A 26,056-nucleotide genomic window follows, 5' to 3' on the forward strand; every position below is an offset into this window, starting at 1 on the left:
ATCATTGTTCCTAACAGCTACCCCAATATATCCTGTCAAAATAGGAACACATTGTTTCAGTGAATTCTTTATTTTAGTGGTGATAATAGTCCCTTTTCTCTCTCATTTATATGAAGCACCACTAATTCTAGCAACATTAGGTAGTGAGTTATGCTTTACATGTTTTTTGCTCTTTGCAAAAGAAGTCAGTATATCTCATGAATCAAAAAGGTGCTCTTTGTGCTTCTAGTTTGAGAAACTTTTTTTTTTTTTTAAGATTTTATTTGTTTTTGCTAGAGAGAGCAAGAAAGAGAGAATGAGTGGAGGGAGGGGCAGAGGGAGAAAAAGACTCCCCGCTGAGCAAAGGAGCCTGATTCTGGACTTGATCCCAGAATCTTGGGATTATGACCTGAGCTGAAGCAGACACTTAACCAACTGAGCCCCCAAGAAACTACTTTTAACATAGTTTCTAAAGTAATCATATCTAGCCTACTTTATTACACAAGGGGTTCAGATCATTGTTTAATATACTCTTAGTACCTAGGGCCATTATTATGAGCATGAACTATTTTATTGAGCTGAAATAAAGTGATACACTGAGAACCTTTCAATGTATTTTCATGTTTAATAGCTTCATATGGGAAAATAAAAGTTGATAGCATTGCTATTGAGCTAACTATATGCCAAAGTTTCAGGTACTTTTTATTATTTAATCCTCACGACAGAGGAATAAACTTGGCCCTGTTAATCCAGTTTCACAGATTAAGGAATTGATGAATAAAATTATCAAGTGAATTGTCCAGAGTCATACAGCTAGTAAATGATAGAACAAGCATGGAAAACTGTGCATGAATACCTTGTTTTATTGTGTTTCATTTAATTGCACTTGGGGATGTAGCATTTTTTCACAGATGGAAAGTGTGGCCATCCAGTGTCCAGCAAGTCTGTTGGCACCATTTTTCTGACAATGTTTGCTCAGTGTGGGTTTCTATGTTGCATTTTTGTAGTTCTTAAAATATTTCAGATGTTCTCATTATTATTATATTTGTGGTCAGTGATCTTTAATGTTATTATTGCAATTGTTTGGGGGCATCACGATCTGCACCCATATAGATGATAAGTGTGTGTGTGTGTGTGTGTGTGTGTGTGTGTGTGTGTTGACTGCAGATGTGGTAGAAATAGCACACGTGAGAAGTGGAGCCTGAAGATGTGATTGAATTGCAACCTCATGATAAAACTTGAATGGATGAAGATGTTTCTTATGGATAAACTAAGAAAGTGGTTTCTTGAGATGCCATCTACCCCTGGTGAAGATGTTGTGAAGATTGTTGAAATGACAACAAAGGATTTAGAATAGTACATAAACTCAGTTGACAGTGTCAGGGTTTAGAAAGACTGACTCCAAGAAATTCTACTGTGGGTAAAATGCTACAGGATCACATGCTACAGAGAAATCATTTTGGGGGGTGCTCAGTGGATTAAGCTTCTCCATTAGGTTCATGTCATGATCTTGGGGCCTGGGATGGAGTCCTGAGTCTGGTTTCTTGCTCAGCAGGGAACCTGCTTCTCCCTTTCCCTCTGCCCCTCCCCATCACTCATGCTTTCAATCACTCTCAAATAAATAAGTAAAATCTTTTTTAAAAGAAAAGAAAGAAAGAAATTGTTTTTGAAAAGAACAGTCAATTCATGTGGCAAACTTCACTGTTGTCTTTCAAAAAATCACCACAGCCTCCCCAGCCTTCAGCATCATGACTCAATCAGTCTACAGCCATCAACACGGTGGCAAGACCCTCCACCAGCAAAAAGCTTATGACTTAGTGCAAGCTCAGATAACGGTTAGCATTTTTTAGCAGTAAAGTATGTTTAATGAAATTATGTACATTGCTTGTTTTTTTAGACATAATGCCACTGTACACTTAATAGACTGTAGTATGGTGTAAAACATAACTCTTACATGCACTGGGAAAGCAAAACATTCATCTGATTCATTTTACTATGATATTTGCCTTATTGCAGAGGTCTGGAATAGAACTGACAATATCTATGTGGTATGCTTATATTATGGATGCTGGAATCAGCACTTTCATAATTAAGGAATATCACCTTTATCTTCTTTCTTTAGCATTCTATTAGCCAACTGGCTCTTGCTTTGACTGCCGTCTTTCACATAAAACCCTCACCTTCCCTCATCATTTGTGGTTTCTGATTTGTCAGCTAGATTATGTAGTGAGAGAAAATCAGGGTAACAAAGGCTGAAAAGTCCTGAAAGGCTTGAAAGACTGTGGGCCCTTTGCTGGCTTTGGCGAATGTGTAACATCATACCACATTTCTCCTGGGCTGGAAGTGCCTGTGCTCTCTAGGCACCAGCATCTTTCTTAAACACATATTTATTCATTTGAGAGAGAGAGAGAGAGAGCAGGGGGGAGGGGAAGAGGGAGAGGGAGAGAGAGTCTTTTTTTAAGCAGACTCTGTTCTCATCACAAAGCCCTATGGAGGGCTTGATCTCACAACTCTGAGATCACAAACTGAGCCAAAACCAAAACTTAGATGCTCAACCACTGTGCCACCCAAGCATCCCAACATTTTTAAAATTAATTTATTTGTTTGAGAGAGAGAGTGAGCATTTTTCTTTACTTTCATAAGCCGATGGGCTACCCTCAAGTTAGTAAGTTCCTATAAAATTCCTAAATGATACTTAGTTCAAAGAGTTATAAAGAGGATGAAAGTCTGTGTCAAGATAACTAGCAACTATAAATTCTAGGAACAATAAAGAAGTTTGGTTTTTAAGACTCGGGAGTAAGCCCAGAGGAGTGGATGGAGGGGTGGCTCCACTGTTGATGGGTGGGGAATCAGAAAATTTAAAGATATTCCTTTTTACTATTTCTTGGTAGATCTACTGTCTCACTTTTGTTTTGTCTCCTAATCTCTATTCGTCAACACTTCTATTGTCCAGTCAAAAAAAGAATTAGAAATATTATTCACACACAATTCTGAAAGGACAGGAAGAAGGGGAAGGGAGACAAGGGAGGGGGAGAGAGGCAAGGAAAGAGAAAGAAAGGGAAGGAAAGAGGCAAAAATTAGGGTCTGTGAGGAATTGAAGGAATAAAATAGCTACATCGGGTTTTAGCAAGTTCTAGAATGCCTTTGGTTACCTTTATAGGTCATCAAATAGTGGATTATGGGTGGATCAGAAAAACTGAACAATACAGAATAGTACTGTAACCTAGAGTCTGAATTTGTTCCAGCTAATTGAGGCTCCCTGGTAAATATTTTTAGACACTATTTGAAAATAAGTATATCACTCTATAGGCTATTTTCCTTTTGGTCAAATAGCCTGATTTTTAATCTTTTAGCATAGAAGTCATTCTCCACACTGTTTCTAGTCTTATTTTCTTAATTATAATTACAATGATTTGATTAATGCTGAACAGAAAGAAAAATATTTCTTTGACTTTGCATGTCACATTAATTTTAGAATCAGTTTATAGGGACATTTCAAGAAAGATTAATTTTTATCTTTTGGACTCTCTCCAGGCTAGGGGATGGAGCATGTGACATACAATTTGCCTCATGACTTGGGTACATCAGTTGTGGGTACTCATGGAATAGCGCTTGAATGGTTGACTAGTTTGAGTAGATACCTGGGACCTTTAGGACCCCCTTGTGTGAGTCTACCCTTCTATCCTTCCCTCACGTCTTCTCTTTGGTAGGTTGTACCTGCTATCATCTTTATTTTCAGAAGCTATATCCTATCTAGGAGCAGCCCCTCCTTTTCCTTACTTCCAGCCTTGGTTTTCACTAACTACAATGATCTGCAGAACTGGGCTTTTTTAACCACAAATAACTGCCCTAGGGAAAACTGTTTGAGTTTCAGAAACCAGTGTACAGAGAAAATCATTTAATTGAGTGTAAGAATGTCCAGACTTTCAGAGTCACCTATGAGACTCTTCAAGGTAGAGGGATGATGAAATGGATGTGAAGGGCAGATAGATGACAGTTATGAATATTAGAATGATTGATTTCATATCCTTGAAATGTACCAAATTTCAACTCTGGGTTTAGCAACTCCATAATTTACATAAGTACAGTCTGTCAGTTCATTAACAGATCATTAGTAAGTCTGGGGAAGATGTTCTAAAACATTCTTGGGAAAATCATGGCAGAATACACCAGAAAATAAGATTATGTTGAAAAGTTCCCTTTAGAGAAAGGTGTGTGTGTATGTGTGTGTTTTAAGGATTTAATCATCTTTCATTTTTAAGAAATGGTTTTGGTCACTTGTATATGGGTCAGCATTTATCGTGGAGGCAACATGAAGGTTATGTTCTGAGAATGGATTTGATACCCAATGAGTTTTTATTTTCATAAGATTAACCTGCATCTTTTTAAAAGTCTGTTTCTAAAATTAAGAATTTTTTACACGATCTGATAGTTACATGAATGTATCTTATAAATTTACTATTCAAGTTCAGTTTCTTTTATTTTGGGCAAACACGGACCATAAGGGACATTTTGTGAATGATCTTTTGCTCCACTGAGAGTCTTCACTTGAAGCTCAAAATGCTGGATATGGAAAGGACATCTGTCCCCCTGGTTCAGCCCTTTGCATTTTTTTAAGGATTTATTTATTAATTTGTTTATGCTTTTTGTTGTTGTTCGTTCATGAAAATACTTTGATATTATCACTTATTTTATGATCTTAGATGGATAATTAATCTTGCCATTTTTAAAAATGCAAAAAATGGGTACAAAACACTCTCATCCTGTCCTCAAGACCATCCCTGAGCTTTATTCCATTCCCGACAACCCATATGCTTTAAAAGTAGTTGTGGATTTCAGTTTTATTCTAATTAATTGACAAGACTATGCCTTGAGACTGTTATGGAACAAAAGAGCCTACACAGCTATCAAATCTCATTTATAGAAGCTGTGGAATTTTGGGGCCAAGAGCAAAATTCTGGTGTGAGCCTGGAACAGTTTGAATCCTGGTTTTCCCATTACAAATTAGGTGAATTTAGGCAAATCATTTAATCTCAAAGTGGGTCAGTTTCTTCAGCTATAAAATGTTGAAAATACTATGTATCATATTGTTATGGGTCTTAAATGAGGTAATACATGCAAAGCACTTGTAATTTCTTGCTGCATACAATGCATTTTTGTATAACAAGGCAAAACTTCTGTAAATGGAATACAGAGATTTCTTAACTCTGAAACACTCAACTCTGTTTCATTAGGATTTAGTTCAAGTTGGTTTAAAATAGGCATGGTACTGTCAGTCAACGTAAATAACAATGAAAATGGGTAATTAAAGTTCTGAACACAAGTGTCTATATTGGTCTAATCCTAACCTTGAATCAACATTGGTCTATAATCGTTTTTGATTCTAGCTAACTGATCATAATACAATTGGCATTGGAAACACATTTGAAATAGAGGGGAGGTTAAAGGAGAAGTAAGGGCCAATAATTTAGTGGGAAAAGGAATCAAAGATAAGGTGTAGCTCAAGGAAAGGGTTTGGGTATGTCTTTACAAATGTGTAAGTATGCTGAGGATGCAATTAAAAAATCAATTGCACAGGAGCACCTGGGTGGCTCAGTGGGTTAAGCTTTTGCTTTTGGCTCAGGTCATGATCCCAGGGTTCTGGGATGGAGCCCCGCATTGGGCTCTCTGCTCAGCAGGGAGCCTGCTTCCTCCTCTCTCTCTCTGCCTGCCTCTCTGCCTACTTGTGATTTCTGTCTGTCAAATAAATAAATAAAATCTTTAAGAAAAATCTATTGCACATTATTTAAAATGATTATTCCTAAGGAGCCATCATTATACTAGTCAGTTTGTAACTATTATATTAGTCAAAGTAACTATGTAGGCCAAGCAAAAGAAACAGTTTGGAAAAATTTCATTGAAGACAAAAATTAAACTAAAAGCTATTAGAGTCAGTCAACTTGGAGACCATTCTGATCCACCCGGTTAGGCTCCAAATTCTCAGATTGGGTCTAGGACTCCTCAGGTTCCAACCTCTTTTGATCAGTGGGCAACTTCTCATAGCAATAATAGACCAAGAGTAGTGGACAGAGCGTGCAACATCACTAAAGGTCCAGGCTCTCAAGTGGCTCATTGTCACAGTTCCCCAAATTCCATTCCCCAAACAAGATCAAAATTAATGAATCAGGGAAATACTCTCTGGTTCTAGTGATAAAAGCTGTTAGATCACATGACAAAGAGTGTGGCCATATTGAAGAAAGAAGTATTGGAACAAAAAATGGAATCTAATACTCACAGTGTGAGCTGAAACCTGTAACTTGCACCGAACATTCGAGGTACTTGCTTGTGAAGCTAGACTGGAAAAGTACACTGGCAGCCATTCAGATATTAGCAGATACTCGGTGTAATCACCTCAAGTCTTTTCTAAGCTACACATCACAAGCTCTTAAATTTTACTTATTTTCTTTGTGTGTTCCCTGCTATGATGACTAGATCCCTTCATTTTCATGAGTTCCCCCCTCCTCTGGATTTGTGAACATGGCCTAGTGTTTCAGCCTTCTCTTAATACATCTCCCTGCTCTCGAACAGACAAATTCAATTAATATGATGTTCTAGAACTCTTAATGCAACTGAGGTTATTGCTGGCTATCACGTGCTGCTATTATTTGTTCAGACTGATCTTAAGCTCATTGAAAACCTCAAACCATTCTTCTGTAAGATTTATTGCCAAAGCGAGTTTCCTCCAAGTATTATTCAACAGCTTAATACTGTTTTTACACCTGTTGAAATTCATTCTGTATTCTTGTGATCGTGCCCAGAAAACAAGGGAAAGGAAAATAGAATGGTGTAACAAGGAAAGCCTTCATTTGTAGCTCATCTCAAAGATGTTTGTTTTAGGGGCGCCTGAGTGGCTCGGTGGGTTGGGCCTCTGCCTTCGGCTCGGGTCATGATCCCAGGGGCCTGGGATCGAGTCCCGCATTGGGCTCTCTGCTCAGGAGGGAGCCTGCTTCTCCTCATCTCTCTCTCTGTCTGTCTCTCTGCCTATTTGTGATCTCTCTCTCTGTCAAATAAATAAATAAAATCTTTAAAAAAAAAGAAAAGATGTTTGTTTTTTATCACTTTAAGATGAAGAAATCTCTTAATGTATTCATGCTTCATTCCTGCTGTCTAGGATTTAATGTTTGGATCATTTCTCTCTAATAAAATCTGAACTCTTCCTTTTGATATGTTATGAAAGTTACATTTATTATTTAAACTCCAGTTTTCTTTCATCCTGACACAAATTACACTTTTAAAACTGTTGTAATTTGGGGCGCCTGGGTGGCTCAGTGGGTTAAGCCGCTGCCTTCGGCTCAGGTCATGATCTCAGGGTCCTGGGATCGAGTCCCGCATCGGGCTCTCTGCTCAGCAGGGAGCCTGCTTCCCTCTCTCTCTCTCTGCCTGCCTCTCCATCTACTTGTGATTTCTCTCTGTCAAATAAATAAATAAAATCTTTAAAAAAAAAAAACTGTTGTAATTTGTATTGCATTAGATCTTACTTGATTAGACCACAAAACCAAAATTTATTATCAATCCGTAAGTGTTTATCAGAAAGTGCTATTAAAACAGAATTGTGTTACAAGTTCTATTCATTCCATACTTTAAAGTATGCTATCTAGAAAACTTTGAGAATCTAAAGGTACATAAAATCATTGACTAATATAGTGAAATTAAATTCAGGGCTCAGAGCTAGATAAATTCTCAAGTTTAATAAAATATAAAAACTTGGTATATAAATACAATTTTCATTTTGTATGAATTAAAATCCCTAAATATCAGTAAGAAACATTATCTATAGAACTGATGATATGGGGGGAAACCCTGAAAAAAATTCAATATGTAACAGTCTATCCTAATACTATGTAGTAATGGGTCACCTTGTTGGCTCAGACATTAAGCGTCTGCCTTCAGCTTGGGTCATGATCTCAGGTCAGGGTCCTGGGCTCAAGCCCCACGTGGGGCTCCCTGCTTGGTGGGAACCCTGCTTCTCTCTCTCCCACTTCCCCTGCTTGTGTTCCTTCTCTCATCGTGTCTCTGTCAAATAAATAAATAAAATCTTAAAAAAAATACTCTATAGTAATGATGAATACTAATAAATTTATATCAGTGATGCCTTTATTACCACTTTATTTTTCTAAATTAGGTTCCACCACCTGCGTGGATCCCAATGCAGGGCCTGAACTCAGGATGCTTAACTGACTGAACAACCCAGGAAGACCCACCCTTTATTTTTTCAACTAAAAATGATATAAGTCTTATAGGAAAAAACATCAATTAATACGTTTCAAAGAGGATCAGCATTACATTTGTTAATTACCAACCTTGAAGTGAGGTTTTTTTTTTTAATTTTTAAATTTTTTAATAAACATTTAATGTATTATTAGCCCCAGGGGTACAGGTCTGTGAATTGCCAGGTTTACACATTGAAGTGAGGTTTTTAATTGAAAAGGTTATTTATGATGTCTTGTAAGCATATGTAGATGTTTGCTTGACCCATCCTATGCCCAATACTATGCAAAACACTGCCAGAACTGACCATGCATTCAAAAGCATCAATCTTAGTGCCAAACTCTGTATGAATTCAGAAAGCACTTCCCTCCCCTCAATTCCTTCATGGGAATTGCTTAAGAGATCATTTTTAAATGATCTTGATAACTTATATGTATTAAGAAAATATCAGACATATTAAAAATGATAAATTGTAACCACCATGGGTCCATGATCCACCATTAAAAAAAAAAAAAAAAAAAAGGAAAGGGAATTTGAAGATGTGTGTGTACCAGAAATGTATCAGTTTCCAACCTTTGTCCTTTCTCCAGAGGAAATGTTTACTTATGCATTTCTTCATCGTTTTATTTCTATAACTGTTTACCTATCTATCCGCCTATCATCATCCCTCCTTCTTTTTCCTCTCTCTCTGTCTCTCTGTCTCTGTCTCTATATCTCTTAATTTACCTATATAATTAAAAAGCTAGTTAAAAAATTTTTAAGAGCACGATACTACTTATGTAAGGTTTAAAACCGTATCAGACAATATAATATCCAATTAGAATCTGCCTTTATATATGTGATAAAATATGTAGTTTTTGTCATAACACATTGTTTACATGATTTTATCCTACATAATTAGTATGTTGTATAAAGCTTTTTTTTATTCAAACATTTTATTTATTTATTTGATAGAGATCACAAGTAGGCAGAGAGGCACACAGAGGGAGAGAAAGGAAGGGAAACAGGCTCCCTATTGAGCAGAGAGTCCAGTGCAGGGCTCGATCCCAGGACCCTGGGACCATGACCTGAGCTGAAGGCAGAGGTTTTAACCCACTGAGCCACCCAGACACCTTAGTATAAAGATTTTTTTAACTTTTTTTTTTTTTATTTCAACCTGTAATATATTTGTAAGTCAGCTGTATTGGTACGTGTGCTTCACTTCATTTATTTTGCCTCTGTTTATATTCTGTTGTGTGAATATATTCTATCCTTTCATCTGTTCATCGCTTCCAACTAGGTTGCTTCCAATTTCTGGCTATTACAATGGCTCCTTGCACATTTTGAGATTTTATTTATTTGAGAGAGAGAGAGAGCAAAAGCAGAGGGGAGAGGCAGAGGGAGAGGAAGAAGGACAAGGAGACTCCCCACTGAGCAAGAAGCCTGATGCGGGACTCGATTCCAGGACCCTGAGATCATGACTTGAGCTAAAGTCAGACACTTAACCTGCTGAGCCACCCAGGCTCCCCTCCTTCAACATTTTAATATGTACTTTTAACCTAAGATTTTTATTTCTTCAAGGTATATAAAGAGGAATGGAATTCCTGCATCATGGGTTATATTTGACACCCTTAAATCCAAAACCTCTCTAAGAAGGAGTACATTAAGCTGATATCTAATGTTTGAAAATGGGACTAATATTTGAATAATAACATGATTGATTTCTTCATGTTGTTTTTTGCATCTAGGGCTTAACTGGGTGAAAATTCATTGGTGTATCAGAGACTTGGCGACTTCAAGGATATGGAATGAACAGAAAAGAATAAAGAAAAGGATATGGGTTGGACTAGAGTCTCTAAAGCTAACATTACATAATTTTCTGATTCATTAAGCTCTGGATGAATTTTTGCTTGCCCTGATAGCTATAATAACTTTCTTATATTTTAAGTATGTAAATATGTCAAGATATCAATAAATTTACCAATGGATGTTTATTAATTATTTCCTACAATTCTTCCTCTGTATTTTTAGAAACTGATTTCATTTATCTAACTTCAGGTTAGATGGTACCTCCTACTATATTAGAAACTGATGAGATTAGTTCACACTATCTTGAGGATTATACTAATATAGTCATACTTGTGACTATAAGAATGTTTCTGAGAATTATAGAATGTTAAAACTAGAAAGAAAGCTTTAAAAATGACTTACTTCTTAATTTAAAAAATAATACAAATTAATGCTCAGAGAGGATACAATAATTTGTTCAAGGACGCATAGCTATGTAGTAGTAGAAGGACTACTACCAGAATGCCTTGGAATATAATAAATTGATCCTTTTATTCCTCATCTTACTGGTTCATGTTACAATTTTTGCTATCTACAACATAGTGTCCCTTATTGCTAGATGTCATTTTTTTTTCGTATTTTTATTTCTCCTTAAATCATTTCAGATAACTTGAGATAAATAAGTGTTTTTATAGGGAGCTTTTTGATCTTAAAAATTAAATTGTTTTAACCCTATAAAGTATGTTATTTAGAAAACATTACTAAATGGGTCATCATGATTTCAATGTGTGAGAAGTTAGATCAGGAAAACAGTACAAATCATCTTTTGTGATGGGGAAATAAAATAATGAAGAATACTCAAAAGACAAGAAAAGAAAAAGCCTTTAGAACTCCTCTGAGGTCTGACCCTCCCTACCCACCCCCCATGAAAAGGTAGGGAAAGGTGCTGGTTGCACTGGCCAGTGCTAGGGTAGGGTCTCGGGCTGAAGGGGATGCAGCTTGTAGACAGAAACACTGGGAAGTGCACACTGGGTCCTTGGGAACAGTGGGGAGAAAAGCAGGAAAACAGCTCTGCTGTCATGTCTGAGGGATAAATGTTAAGGCAAAAGAGAAGACAAGACCAAGAAATTCAGACGCTCAGAATTAGACAGAGTAAAACATTTTTGAACTACTGTTGTCTTCATGATAACGTGGGGACACATCTGAGACTCAGAGAATGATCACCGATAGTTATAGTGAAGACAAAACAAAACTATCGAAACAACAATGACAAAAATAAACCAGCAGCTAGAAAGGTAGAGGTCATTTTGTGGGGGGTGGGTTCCTTCTGGTATTTTATAAATTGATTTGTGGGCTGTGGACATCAGTACATGTTGGGGTCTCCAGGCTTCATTCTGAAAGACTGCCTGATTCAATTTTTTCCCCTTCAGTATCTAACATAAATCCTGGAGCAAAAGAATCAACAAATTTCACATTCCAGAACACTGTGAGGAGGAAATGGATCATTGTCCTTGTAGCGAAATTGTTACTGTTTTAAGAGAATAAGATTCTAGGGTTGAAATGCCCTTGAAAAAATAGTTCAATAAACTGAGATGTTTGGGTGACCAGAAATCATTGTTCTTGAATAATTAAACTGTATGCCAGATAATAATATTAAGGCTGTGCTCTGGAACTTAATAGAATGTCCTCTCAGAAACTGAATTTCCGATAAGTCACTGGTTATGTTCCACAGGTATTTTTCTCTGTTAGAGAACATCTGTGATGATTTTAAAAGAGGAAAGTTACCCAAGATGACACCTCTCAAGGTGGCAGCACGTTTTTTCCCCGAAATCTGGAGCCATCTGGATTTCTTAATTAAAGTAGTGATTCCAGCAACTTTTAGTTAATTAAACTGAAAGTTATAAATTTCCTGCTCCCTGTGTCTTGTATTGTTATTAGATATTAAATACTAACAGCATATTCAAACTTGAACCAAGACTGACACTTCTTTGCTAAAAGGAAATGTTTTGGATTTACTGACTTTTATGGTAGTAATGAAGGTGATCTCAGAAACTTTTATTTAATTTTATTTTCTTGGAATGATTTTTGTTGATTAATGAAGATCTTCTTGGAAAGTTTTTTCAGTCAGGTCACCACTAAAGAGAGCTGATTAATTCTTATTTTGTTTTGTTTTGAACTTTGTAAATATTATACCAGAGTTATTGGTATTATAATAAATTCCAAATACACATGTCCACATTGTCATGTAAGTGGTTAAAACATTTAGGTATTATAAAAATATCTTATATATTCAGTTGACTTGATCCAGACTTTGTTTTGGGTCCAATCTCTTAGCAACAGAAAAACATATATTCAGAAAGAACAGAAAATTTTCAGAACAAATCAACCAAGTAAGTGAAAACCTTTTCTTCCTTTAGTTTTATCTCCAGGGTTTATAACTATTAATTAATTTAGAGTAAAGAATTTAAAGGTGATAAAATTGGAATACTTTCCTTGGTATGATTTTTATTACACCCTATTATATAGTACAAATTTAGTAAGTGGTAATCAAGTCTCTTAACAATTTGTTGACTTACTCATGTTTAGAAAATGTAAAATTCATTTGTGTTACTGACTGAGTAGTTCAAAGTAATTTAAGTCTAAAAAGGTGATTTAGAAATGTTTGGATCAGTGATCCTATCATTACACTTTTGTAGTCTTTAGTCCTGGTGGAGGGCCCAAATGAAACTTTAAATTATCTATCCAAGATAACTCTGAATGGGGAAGGTGTCACATTAGACTAGAATTGCCAAAATCTATCAACTTTCAGGATAGCTTGAATGACTATTGAATTACCAAATGCGTATGCAGTTACAGAAAATTTGGAGGCATGCTCTGTATCCTAACTATGAAAGCCAAGAGACAGGGAGCAGTGTCGTTTGTTTTCACCTTTATTTATTTATTTATTTATTTATTTATTTATATATTTGACAGAGATCACAAGTAGGCAGAAAGGCAGGCTGAGAGAGAGAGGAAGGGAAGCAGGCTCCCTGCCGAGCAGAGAGCCTGATGCGGGGCTTGATCCCAGCACCCTGGGATCATGACCCGAGCCGAAGGCAGAGGCCTAACCCACGGAGCCACCCAGGTGCCCCTGTTTTCATCATTCTTGAAATTACAATTTGATATAAAGTAACCAAATTATAAGCTTAAAGTGAGTGCATTGGTTAAGAACCACTAAAAATGCAGAACTATTTGGCACTCCAGAATCAGTCTCATTTCTCTTGAATCTATACACAGTTTTCCTCATATTTGCAATACATTATGGTCCTAAAACAACTGACATTGAAAAGGTAATTTTGATTGCTTCATAGACAGACTAGATCAGAAGCCATACCGATTTCTGGAATCCCCTAAAAATAGATGTTTCCTCTTCTCCCCATGCTTTGAAGATGATCTTTTTTAAAATATGCAAATGTACCATATAGTTCTCCATAGACTATTTTGTTCTTGGGATTTTTTGGGAATTTGTAATAATTTTGACAAGTTATTTCTGTCAGTAAACAATGAATCTTGGAACACTACATCAAAAACTAATGATGTATGGTGACTAACATAACACAATAAAAAAATAGTCATTGATCTGAAACAGAAGGTATCATATAATCAGACTTTTGTCAGAGACAAAAATATTTCCACATATCAGGGACTAACTCATGGAACTCCTAGAAACATAGTATAATAACAAGAGTTGTATATGTTTCAGATTCATAGAATGTTATGTTTTGTTTCCTTAATGCTTGATAGTTCATCTAAGTATATTCAATTTTTCCATCTTTTTTGATTATTTTGTGCAAACTTTATGCTGGACCCTGGGGATGTATATAAATATATAAAGGTATAAAATGTCTCTACTCTGAAGGATCTCCTGGTTTATTGGAGTTCCAAGAGAGATGTTGATGTCTATAGTATATGTCACAGATGGTCGAAGGTAAATAACAAAATAGCACGACAAGTACTACAACAGAAATTTGCACAGTACTTAGGGGGTTTACATTTGGGTGAACAAGGGAAAGCATATCATAGGAGGTAATATTGGAACTTTATCTGGCAAGACAATATGCAAAGGTCACATTTCAGATTCAAATTGCACAGTAATTAAATCTCAACTGTGTCAACTGTGTCAACACAATTTGCTATGTGAACTAATTAGTCTTTACTTAGCTGTCTTAAGCTAAGTTTTCTCCTTTGTAAAACAGGGATAAAATGACCTACTTGATAGTTTTGTTAGGAGACTTTTTCATATTCAGATGATATCAAAGATTAAGTAGTTTGCCTAAATTCACACTGAGAATGAGTGGTGTAACAGTGACTCTCCCAATCCAAGGGAAGTTGGCTCTAAATGCTGTGCCCTTAATCACAATCTAATAATTGGTCCCTTCAACAATGCTCCAAACTCCCATCCTTACAATCTTTGAGAGGACTCTTAATTCTTTAAAAGCTAAGTTATATCTACAAACCATTTTATTTACACACATTTTACCAAACTCACGAATGATTTCAATAATTCAAGTTCAACCTGCTGTAATCTCTGTTTTTCTTTGGTGAGAAAATGTTCCAGAATGTAGGCTTAGTTAGATAAACCACAATTCAAGAACCACATCCTCTGAGTAGAGGACTGAAGCCCTTCATGCAGGTTGAAGAGTAGGAATTACGTATAGTATGATCTGGGGATGGACTAGCTATTTAAAGACTTAATTTCTGACCCCAAGTTTACTATTTTCTGTTACTCAAAGAGTATGTTTGCTTAACATCAGTTGTAGCATCACTGGGGAGAATTCCCAGTGAATCAATCAATAAATAAATCCATTTATTTTTCCTCTTTTTGTTTTTTTTTTCTTTAGTGAATGACATTTTAAATATGCTATGAGTTCATTTACTAATGGATAATTGAAATATAACATAAATATACAAATGTATTAAAAAGTACACAGTGAGTTATCACAAAGTGAGCACATGCATATAACCATCAGGTTAAGAAATGGAACATTAGAAGTCAGCCATCTGGTGCCCTTTCTTTATCTGTTAATATAATCACTATTTGGACATTTAACACCATAGACTTATTTTGGCTGTTTTTGAATTTTAAATAGATGAAATTATGTAGTGTATACTCCCTTATATTTGGCTTCTTTCCCTCAAATTTATGTTTGCTCTTGTATGCAGGAGTTTTTCATTTTGTTCTTTTGTAAATATGACATATTTATCTATTTTAATCTTGATGGGTATTTGAATTGTTTTCTCTTTGGGACTTAAATTAGAATCGTAGGGCTTCTGTAACAAAGAACCACAAACTGGGTGGTTTAAAACAATGGAAATTTATTGCTTACTGTTTTGGAGTCTAGAAGTCCAAAATCAAGGCGCTTGCAAAGCCATGTTCCCACTGAGACCTGCAGAAGAGAAGCCTTCCTTGCTGCGTCTAGCTTCTGATGTTTTCTTGCCAGCAATCCTTGGCTTTTCTTGGCTTGTAAATGCATCACCCAACCTCTGCCTTCATCATCCCATGAGCATTTGAAGAAATCTTATCTTAAATTAAAGCTATAAAGACATTTTTCTAAATTATCTTGTAGAAATGTTCTTGCTTTATTTTTCACATTTAGACTTGCACTCTTTCTGGAATTAATCTTAGGGCATGGTATACTTAGGAGTCAATTTCTTTTTTCTCATGTGGGTATTCAATGAACCCATCATCATTTATTTTAAAATGTCATGCTTTATCCATTGCATTCCAGGGCCATTATTTTCATAAATCATTTGTTCCTACATATATGAATCTGTACCTATGTATTTAAAATACTATCGGCTGTTCTATGATTGTATCAATCTTGATCTAATCAAGAACTGGAGTGTTTGAGAGTTGGATCCCAGTTCCTTTGAAGGGCTTGTCAGTTTCTGCTTCACTATATACTCTTGGGAAACAGTCTGTTAGAGTGGAGTCCCCACTGAAATTCTAATTATTTCCTAGTGGAATTTCCTAGTATCTCCTAGGGCCATGCTTCCTTTGTGAAGGAAGCCATTCTTCCTTCCTTTCCTGAATCCAGCTTTTGTTCTTCCAGCCCAGTGATTCTCCTGAAATCTCTTCATAGCTTCTAGTATCTCAGCCACTCCTTTCCAATTGAGATATTCCAAATACCAAGCTCAGTTGTCTGGACTCTTGGCCCTCAGAACCAGAAGTCCTCACTTACCACCTTGGTAGATTGCCATGGAAATTTAATAAATAAATACAAATAATAAATAAATAAAATAAATACATTTTGTTTTTGTTACCTATATACTTACTTTCAAAGTATAAGTATATATTACTTTCAGATGGAAAGATGATCTAAAACTAGTCCATCATTGCTGGGAACAAAACCACATTTGTTGTGTTTTGGATTATTTAATCCTGGACAATCTCTATACAATAATTACAGAAATAATAGGTATCTCTGTATATTAACAGAATTATGGTGAACAATCTTTATATGTATATCCATGCCAGATCAACTAACCAAAACTCCCAAGATGGGGTGGGGGGCATGACAATAATTACATACACTATCACTTTATTCCCACTTCTTTTCCTTGGGAAGTTACAGTCCAACACAATCATTACTCATATATAATATTTTATTCCATCATTCTACTGCCCTGTCTACTGTAATACCTTTGCAAGTGCAACTTCAACTTCTATGACTCTGCCATTACCTCTTGTCTTTATTATCCTCTACTTTTCTTAACTTCCATCTCATTATAATTGAAAGGACACTTTTATTTCCTGGGAGATAAAGAATTGAATGGTAAGATTTAATTGCAGGGATTGCCAAGACCCAGTTTATTTTCAGTGGTACACTATTAACCGAGAGGTTGAAGCTGTTACAAGCCAAAAATGTTACCAGAAATGTTACAAATAGAACTCCCAGCCCATTAGTCTTATCATTTGTTTAAGTCTCAACATCATGTAGTACATAATACAGCTCCATTAGACAGGGTCTTAACAGGAAATAGAGGACACAGTTAAATTAATACAATTGTGGAGGGTTTATTTAAAAGGAATTAACTGCAAATGTGTGGGTGGACAACAGACAACAGGGTAGTGGAAATAGAGGAACCATAACACTGGAAGCAGGAGCAGAGAGCTGTCACTGTCCCTTGGCCCAAAAAAATGAGTAGTTGCTGGAGGTAAGGAGAGAGAGCTATATACAGTATATAGTATCTACATTGAAAAAGAGTAGTCAGTGTCAATCAACACAACCAGTTAATGGCACCTTCCTAAAAAAAGAACAAGCATTCTGACCTCAATTTCATCCCTCTAATCTCTTGCCTGGTATCCCTACTGGCCAAACAAAACTGAAAGTCAAGCTGCACAGGGACCACGGATATAGTCTATATAGGTCAGCCTTGCAAGGCAATGAGGAGAGTAAAGATGGGTAGAGAGTGGATCTGGAGAGACAAATGGAAGATTACTGGCACAGTGTACATCTATTATATCTCAACTCTCACTTTGTCCTGTATCACAAGGGTAAAAACCCGTGATCCTAACACAGGGGATGTATAAAGTCCCATCATCATTAGATAATGGCACTTCAGTCACACTCACACAAAACCTAAAATGTTTGATACAACCTGAGTCTTTCACATAGAGGGAAATAATGGAGAAAGAACACAATTCAGTCTTGGCAAATATAGCTGCTCTCAGTCCTCTCTCTCTAGCTGAGAGCTTATGCTGAAAATAAGAGTGGTCTTTTCCACCACCAATTTCACCAATTTCCTAGGCTTCTGCCAGTGATAGCTTATGTGTCAGTTAAAGATTTTTAGGCTGAGGAGGACTGCCTTCATAGGAGGAGATAATTTGAAACATGAAGTTTCATCCGTATCCATAAATGTCTAAATGTTCTTATTCTATAGACCAATATTCCATTTCTTTGTCACTGGTCTTCTCACCTTAGTATGAGTAACATGGTGTGATTGAGGATTCAAATAGCACTGCAACTCTGTATCTCTTCCAAACAGATTCAGGGCCTGGGCCTCAGCCATATGTGTCCTGCCATTACAGAAAATTATTTGAAATTGCTACAGTGGCCTTGTGTTTTCCCACATGCATTCTTAATTTGTATTCCTGGTTCTTATATTCTTTTCTCCTATGTACATTCTTAATGTATAGTAGGAGAATTCAGGTGGTATGATAATCACTACTGTCCTGTCCTGGTAGCAACCAAGTGACTCAGATCTTTGAATTCCCAGGGCTTTGCCCTCCATCTAAATTCTATCTCATGCCACCACCAGTGATTTCAGTAACCACAATGCCATAGGTTACTTGTGTCTTACCTAAGTCTCATTACTTCCTCCCTCACTCAGCAAGATGTTACCCTGCATCCCAGAAATATATGACTAACACAACACCAGAATCCAATTTTGAGAGCCTCTTTCCTGAGGCCATTTTAGTACAAATTACTGTATCAATAAGGAAACTAGCAGGTAACAGATGGTATGCTCAAATTAAGATAATTTGAGGAGTTTTTATGTATAAAGTGAGTAACTTTAAAGCTATGGATACAGAGTGGGGAAACCACAAGAGATAGTTCAAAAATCTGGAGTTCGTAGTGGTGGCAGGGCTGTGACCATTAGTCATGAAGAGTGAAGGGAAGCAGGATTTCCAGGCAGCCTGGGGTTATAGCAATTAGAAAGAACCAGAAGGACAAATCCCTTACTTCCAATCTCATCCAGACAAATGGTTTCTTCCTGGCCTAATCTTTTCAAGTCTCAGTTCTAAACTCATGTCCTTGAAGACTTTTTCTGTTCTGTCTATGCAATACAGCTTCACTCTCTCCATCCTCAACCACTCTCTATCCCATTTTCTGATGGCATATATCAGCATCTGGCTTTATCTTATGTCCTTCTTCTACCACAGTCTAATCTCCTAGTATAATTCCGTGACTGCAGGGATCATGCCTATTGTATTCTTTGTTGTTTCCTCAATTGCAAGAACAGCATCTGGCATATCAGTAAATATTTGACACCTGATGCAAATGAAGAAATGTTTGAAAAAAAAAAAAAAAACAAGTGCCTACAGATGAAGCTAATAATCGTCATTGATTGGAGAAGAAAAGGTGAAACAGAGGAAGTAAGTAAGGAGAGGAATGGAATTAGAACTGGGGAAAAGAGAGAAAGGAGACAAAGATGGTGGCACCATGTCAAACCTGGGGGCGAGGAATAATTTGTAATGCTTCTGTGTAGAACTTAGAAGTAGCACTCTTTTGAGGAGATTGCTATATATTTAGTCTTGGAAATGTTTAAAAGACTTCCTTAAAACTTGAGGCTTCCAAGTGAAATGTATGAACAACATATGTAAATACTAAAATGGTTGATAAAAGACTGCTTAGGAACCAACAACACAGAAGTCGTCTGAGTAACAATAAGCACATATTCTATTTGTCTCAAATGTCTGATGTTTTGTTTAAACCAATTACACATATTTACTGAAATCCTTCTGTAGGCCCACCTTCATTTCATGAGGTGCCAAAATTTTTTCTCATAATATAACCCAAACAAGTTTGTTTTAGAAAGTTTTAGACAACATATTTACTCATTCATTTTCCCAAATCATGTTCAGATATCAGGCTAGTAAAATACATACATATGTACATACATACATACATACATACACACATATTTCAATAGAAAAAGTGAAAAAAAAAAAAAAAAAAGAAAGGAAAGAGGGGAGTGAGGAAGCCAGAAATGTTGAGTCTGGGACACAAGCCAGCATTGTGGCAGCTACTTTCTCTTAAGATCTCAATGAATCCTTACATGGCTCTGAGGGCTAGATATTAATTTCTGAATGTGAAGGTTTTTCTGGTGAGGATGAGAAAAAATAGGGAAATTTCCTAAAACCATTTTGATATTCGAGCTAAAAATAAACCTCTCACGTGACTCCAAATCTCAGGGACTTTCTACCACTTACCAGATCTTCTTGAGAAGAAAGGACATAAGCCATCAGTCATTATGTTGGTATTACAGAAAAAACCAGGAGGCATTTCCTGAAAGAATAAGCAAGATTTAGCACATACCACATCATCCTCTTACTAAAAATAGCAATTATTTATTTCTATTGCTTCTGCTTATCTCCTAGAGTGTATATTCTAACATTTTAATAGGATCTGGCTATGTTTAATTTAGATTTACCTGAAATAGTATTGTAGACTTTGATGGACTTATGTCTCATTCCAAAGTTTGTTCTTCTTGTCACCTTCCTCCCACCCATTTGTCTTTTTTCTCTTTCCCAGACTATCCCTTCTACTCCTCCTGTCCTCTGACATACTCATCATCACCTACAGCTTCTCAAAGATGACTAGAACATGCAGAGGGCTTGGATCCAGAACTCCCTCTCAGGGTGGCTAGAAAGAAAGGGTGGATGTCAGAGTAATGCCTAGAGCCTGACCAGAGTTTGGAGGAGCTCTATCATTCTAACTCAGATTTTTGAAATTCCACCCACTTAATAATTTGATAGCCCATTTAAAACTTACAATAATTTTTATTACTAACTAGCTTTTAACTGTTAACACAGTATTTGTCAAAGAGTATGTAGGCATTGAGCTGGCACTGATGAATATGGTCATTCTGGTTCTTGAAGAGTCACAGGAAAACTGGAGAGCTAGACAGTGACATGTGTGGGTGGGTGTTATAGAGACATAGGAAAGGTGATTAATTCATCTTGCAGATGTCAGTGGAAGTCTTCATGGAAGAGAAGATGGCACATGAACTGGGTCTTGAAGAATGATAAATGTTTACCAAGCAGTAGAACAGTGTAGGAAAAAGGTAAAGGGATGGCACACTATATAGTAGTGTTAGGTTAATGTCTTTGTAGGCAGGAGATGTGCTACAGAATGCACCGTAAGAATTGTAACTATGTGTCAAGTGGCGTCATCGATGTGGTTCCAATTACAACACAACACTCCAGTTACTTAACAGATTACCAAGCCCACAGATAATAATTTTTTGGTGGATCTATCTACTACCCATATTTTGAAATGTGAAATGTCTTCTAACTTCCCCTTATGGTAAGATGCATCTTGGCATTTTTCTGAAAAGCTAAAATTTTATTCAGGCCACAGTTTTTCTTTTGTGTCTGGCTCTGAAGTGTAACTTTTGCATCAGGCACTTGAGAGGGATAAAGTTTCTTGGTATGGGCAAATCACATGGAAATACAATATAATCTTTTTTGATTTGATCCTATATCACCTTCCTTCCATTCATTCACTCATCAACTGAAAATCCCCATTGCTGTGGCAAATTAGCTATCGTTCTGTATGACCTTATCATACTTTCTCCACTGTAAAACAAATCATGGCATACTGATATTCTGCCTGAAGTTCTAACACTCTTGCATGCTATTACCCCTCAAATGTACTACCAATTTGATTACCTCATAGTTCTCTCTATTATGGGGTGATAACAAAATAGTTTTCCTTCATGTATGCTCTAACTGCCATGCATTATCTTTCTCTCCATAAATACTACTTGGAAATATGACTCCAGTGACTAGTTACTGGGAAAATTTACAGCACGATTTGCAGAAACCTATAAAAAAGACAAGTCTCACTACAGATGACTTTGATTCTGCTCTTTCTGGGTTGTCTGCATTTTATATTTTCTATTCTGTACTTTGTGATCTAAAGTACAACTCAACATTGTAGATTTCACATGATTAAAAATGGCACGGAGAGATAAGAAATATACTGATGCAGTGTATAAGATTGTCTGACATACCCATGGAAACTACAGGGGAATGTGTTTTTCCCTGTCAGAATGTGACACCATTTTGTGAAATTTCCCCAAGAGTCCTGTTCATCTAATATCTGGCTTCCTTCAGCACACATTTTTCAATGCTCACTTTTCCCCCCGCCAAAAAACAAATGATGAAACTCATAACCAATTGGGAATATCTATGTAACACACAGTATAATGTAGTATTGATATTCATCTAAATATCAAGTACTCAAATATTCCAAAAACAAAATTTCAATTATTTGCACATGTTTTTATTATTTTTACTCCCAATATAATTACACAAGTATAACTAGTTTAAGAATTCAGAATGATGAAGGTGCACTGTGGCAGATACCTGTGTTAGACACTTTACAGCTTTTACAAGAATTAATCTTTTAAAAAAATTTTTTCTTATTTATTTTCAGCATAACAGTATTCATTGTTTTTGCACCACTCCCAGTGCTCCATGCAATCCGTGCCCTCCCTAGCCCACCACCCGGTTACCCCAGCCTCCCACCCTCCCCCCCCCGCCCCTTCAAAACCCTCAGGTTCTTTTTCAGAGTCCATAGTCTCTCATGGTTCACCTCCCCTTCCAATTTCCCTCAACTCCCTTCTCCTCTCTAACTCCCCATGTCCTCCATGTTATTTGTTATGCTCCACAAATAAGTGAAACCATATGATAATTGACTGTCTCTGCTTGACTTATTTCACCCAGCATAATCTCTTCCAGTCCCATCCATGTTGCTACAAAAGTTGGGTATTCATCCTTTCTGATGGAGGCCTAATACTCCATAGTGTATATGGACCCCATCTTCCTTATCCATTTGTCCGTTGAAGGGCATCTTGGTTCTTTCCACAGTTTGGTGACCGTGGCCATTGCTGTTATAAACATTGGGATACAGATGGCCCTTCTTTTCACTACATCTGTATCTTTGGGGTAAATACCCAGGAGTGCAATTGCAGGATTATAGGGAAGCTCTATTTTTAATTTCTTGAGGAATCTCCACACTGTTCTCCAAAGAGGCTGCACCAACCTGCATTCCCACCAACAGTGTAAGAGGGTTTCCCCTTTCTCCACATCCTCTCCAACACATGTTGTTTCCTGTCTTGCTAATTTGGGCCATTCTAACAGGTGTAAGGTGGTATTTCAATGTGGTTTTAACTTGAATCTCCCTGATGGCTAGTGATGACACACCTAAACTACTAGAACTCATACAACAATTCAGTAATGTGGCAGGATACAAAATCAATGTACAGAAATCAGTGGCTTTCTTATACACTAACAATGAAAGTACAGAAAGAGAAATTAGAGAATCGATTCCATTTACTATAGCAGCAAGAACCATAAGATACCTGGGAATAAACCTAACCAAAGAGGTAAAGGATCTGTACTCAAGGAACTACAGAACACTCATGAAAGAAATTGAAGAAGATACAAAAAGATGGAAGACCATTCCATGCTCTTGGACCAGAAGAACAAACATTGTTAAAATGTCTATACTGCCTAGAGCAATCTATACTTTTAATGCTATTCTGATCAAAATTCCACCAGTATTTTTCAAAGAGCTGGAGCAAATAATCCTAAAATTTGTATGGAATCAGAAGAGACCCCAAATTGCTAAGGAAATGTTGAAAAACAAAAATAAAACTGGGGGCATCACGTTACCTGATTTCAAGCTTTACTACAAAGCTGTGATCACCAAGACAGCATGGTACTGGCATAAAAACAGACACATAGACCAGTGGAACAGAGTAGACAGCCCACATATGGACCCTCAACTCTATGGTCAAATAGTCTTCGACACAGCAGGAAAAAATATACAGTGGGAAAAAGACAGTCTCTTTAATAAATGGTGCTGGGAAAACTGGACAGCTATATGTAGAAGAATGAAACTCGACCATTCTCTTACACTGTACACAAAGATAAACTCAAAATGGATAAAAGACATGAGACAGGAATCCATCAGAATCGTAGAGGAGAATATAGGCAGTAATCTTTTTGATATCATCCACAGCAACTTCTTTCAAGATATGTCTCCAAAGACAAAGGAAACAAAAGTGAAAATGAACTTTTGGGACTTCATCAAGATCAAAAGCTTCTGCACTGCCAAGGAAACAGTTAACAAAACAAAGAGGCAACCCACGGAATGGGAGAAGATATTTGCAAATGACAGTACAGACAAAAGGTTGATATCCAGGATCTGTAAAGAACTCCTCAAACTCAACACATACAGAACAGACAATCATATAAAAAAATGGGCAGATGATATGAACAGACACTTCTCCAATGAAGACATACAAATGGCTATCAGACACAAGATTTAATCTTCATAACAGCCCATTGAGGGAGGTATTATTATCCCTACTTCATGGATGATCCTATTAAGATCCAGAAAGTTTAATTAAGTTACTTAAGGTTATGTAGCTACTAAATGGCAAGTAGAGAAAAATATTTAACTTGACGTCCTTACATTTTGTCTAGTATACATTGTCTTTCATAGATGAGATTGAAATTTATTACTTTAAAGGAACATTTCCACATGTTTAATCTATTTGACAATATCCAGAAAGTTCAGTTTTCCTTGTGTCTCAGACTTATCCTTGTTCCCGGTGGAACATAAATTAATGGGTTAGACACAGGGGTGGTATCTAATCAGTAAACTGTTCCTAAAATTTGATGAGAAATGGTTCTCTTAGTGACAACCTAGCAGAAGTTCAGCAACATGTGGAGTTACTATCCACACAAGAAAGTAACTCAACTTAAGAAATGGTTCACACATGAGTAAGTGATGAGGGTATGGTAAATATAAATTCTAATGCAGATCATTAAGGTATATGAAATGTTGTTAAATAGTGACAAAATACATTGTGTTATTGCATAATTAAAGAATTTATTCAAACCAAAGTGGTTTTCATGGAGTCTAGATTGAGGAGTGGGAAGAAAGAATTTATCTCTTAAGACCATCCAATTGTGTTTTTTTCTATTAGCCTCTTAAGCTACAAAATTCATTTAAGATAGAACTAACATAAAAACTCAGTTAAAATGCAAACAATAAAACTGAATTTCTTAACACAGAACTGAGTTTTTAAGAATGGAACTTACTTTTATTTATCAATTTTACAAATTTTTATGATCACCAGTCCTCATAATTGAAGTAAGACGTTAATTTTAATGGGTTTAGAAGATGGGAGAAGTATACAGAATAATATAAAATAATATATATATATAATATACTGTCTCTAGCAATGTACACACATATACTCGGTTGGGATAATAATCTCTATGATTTTGTAAATCAATATATTTAATCAAATTTATGTCATCCTACTTCTTCCATATAATTAAATATTTTCCTCAGAAAAAAAGAGTATGATACATAAAGTTTAATCACACAGACATACTTATTTCTTTAATCGGTCTTGTAACAATGAGTTTTCATATTTTTATAATGTGACTAAGAATACTGATATAAATATCACTGTCCTAAAATCTTTGTGCACATTTCTAATTATTTCTTCAGGAGAAATTCACAGAAGTACAATTGCTAGACAGAGAAGTATAAACATTTTGAAGGTTTTTGATAATATTCTGCCAAATCAACTCTCATGAAATTTGTAATAATTTATTCCCACTAGTAACATTTTGGTATATTAATGTGATTTTTAATACATGCAAGACTGAATGTCTTACCATATTAATTAACCATCTTTTTAAAATTATATGAATTCTTTTTGTTTATATTTTTTGACCACTTTTCTCTTGTGATATTTAGTTTTTTATTGTACATTTTTAAGGTTTTCTGTCCACTAGAGATATTAGCGTGTTGCATTTTAAATGTGTCAAATATTGATCCCAATTAAGTTATTTATGGTAATATTTAACACATTTTATTAATTTTTTTTTAAAAGGTGCTTAGATCTACCAGGAATCTCCTTTATTCTGTATTCTGATGCATTTATACTTAGCAAGACTTCTTTTGCTTGAATACAGTTTTATTTGTGCTCTTAGGCTTTCATTTGCATTTAATTCTTTAATCAGCCCAGAATTTATATTAATTCGTATTAGATGTTTCAGCAGTTGATATAAAATATATCGACAAATGGATAAATTAAACTGTCTATTTGCTCTTCTTTACATCTACATTTGCTCCTTCTCAATCCAATCTCAATATTGCAACCATAGTAACTACGTATCTCTACATATCCATTTTCTCATGTTTAGCATGCTACTATAAAAAGATAATGAACGCAGAATCTAAGTCCTTATATTTTACAATATTGT

The sequence above is a fragment of the Mustela lutreola genome, chromosome 3 (genome assembly GCF_030435805.1).
Source record: "Mustela lutreola isolate mMusLut2 chromosome 3, mMusLut2.pri, whole genome shotgun sequence".
In the NCBI taxonomy this organism is placed as follows: domain Eukaryota; kingdom Metazoa; phylum Chordata; class Mammalia; order Carnivora; family Mustelidae; genus Mustela; species Mustela lutreola.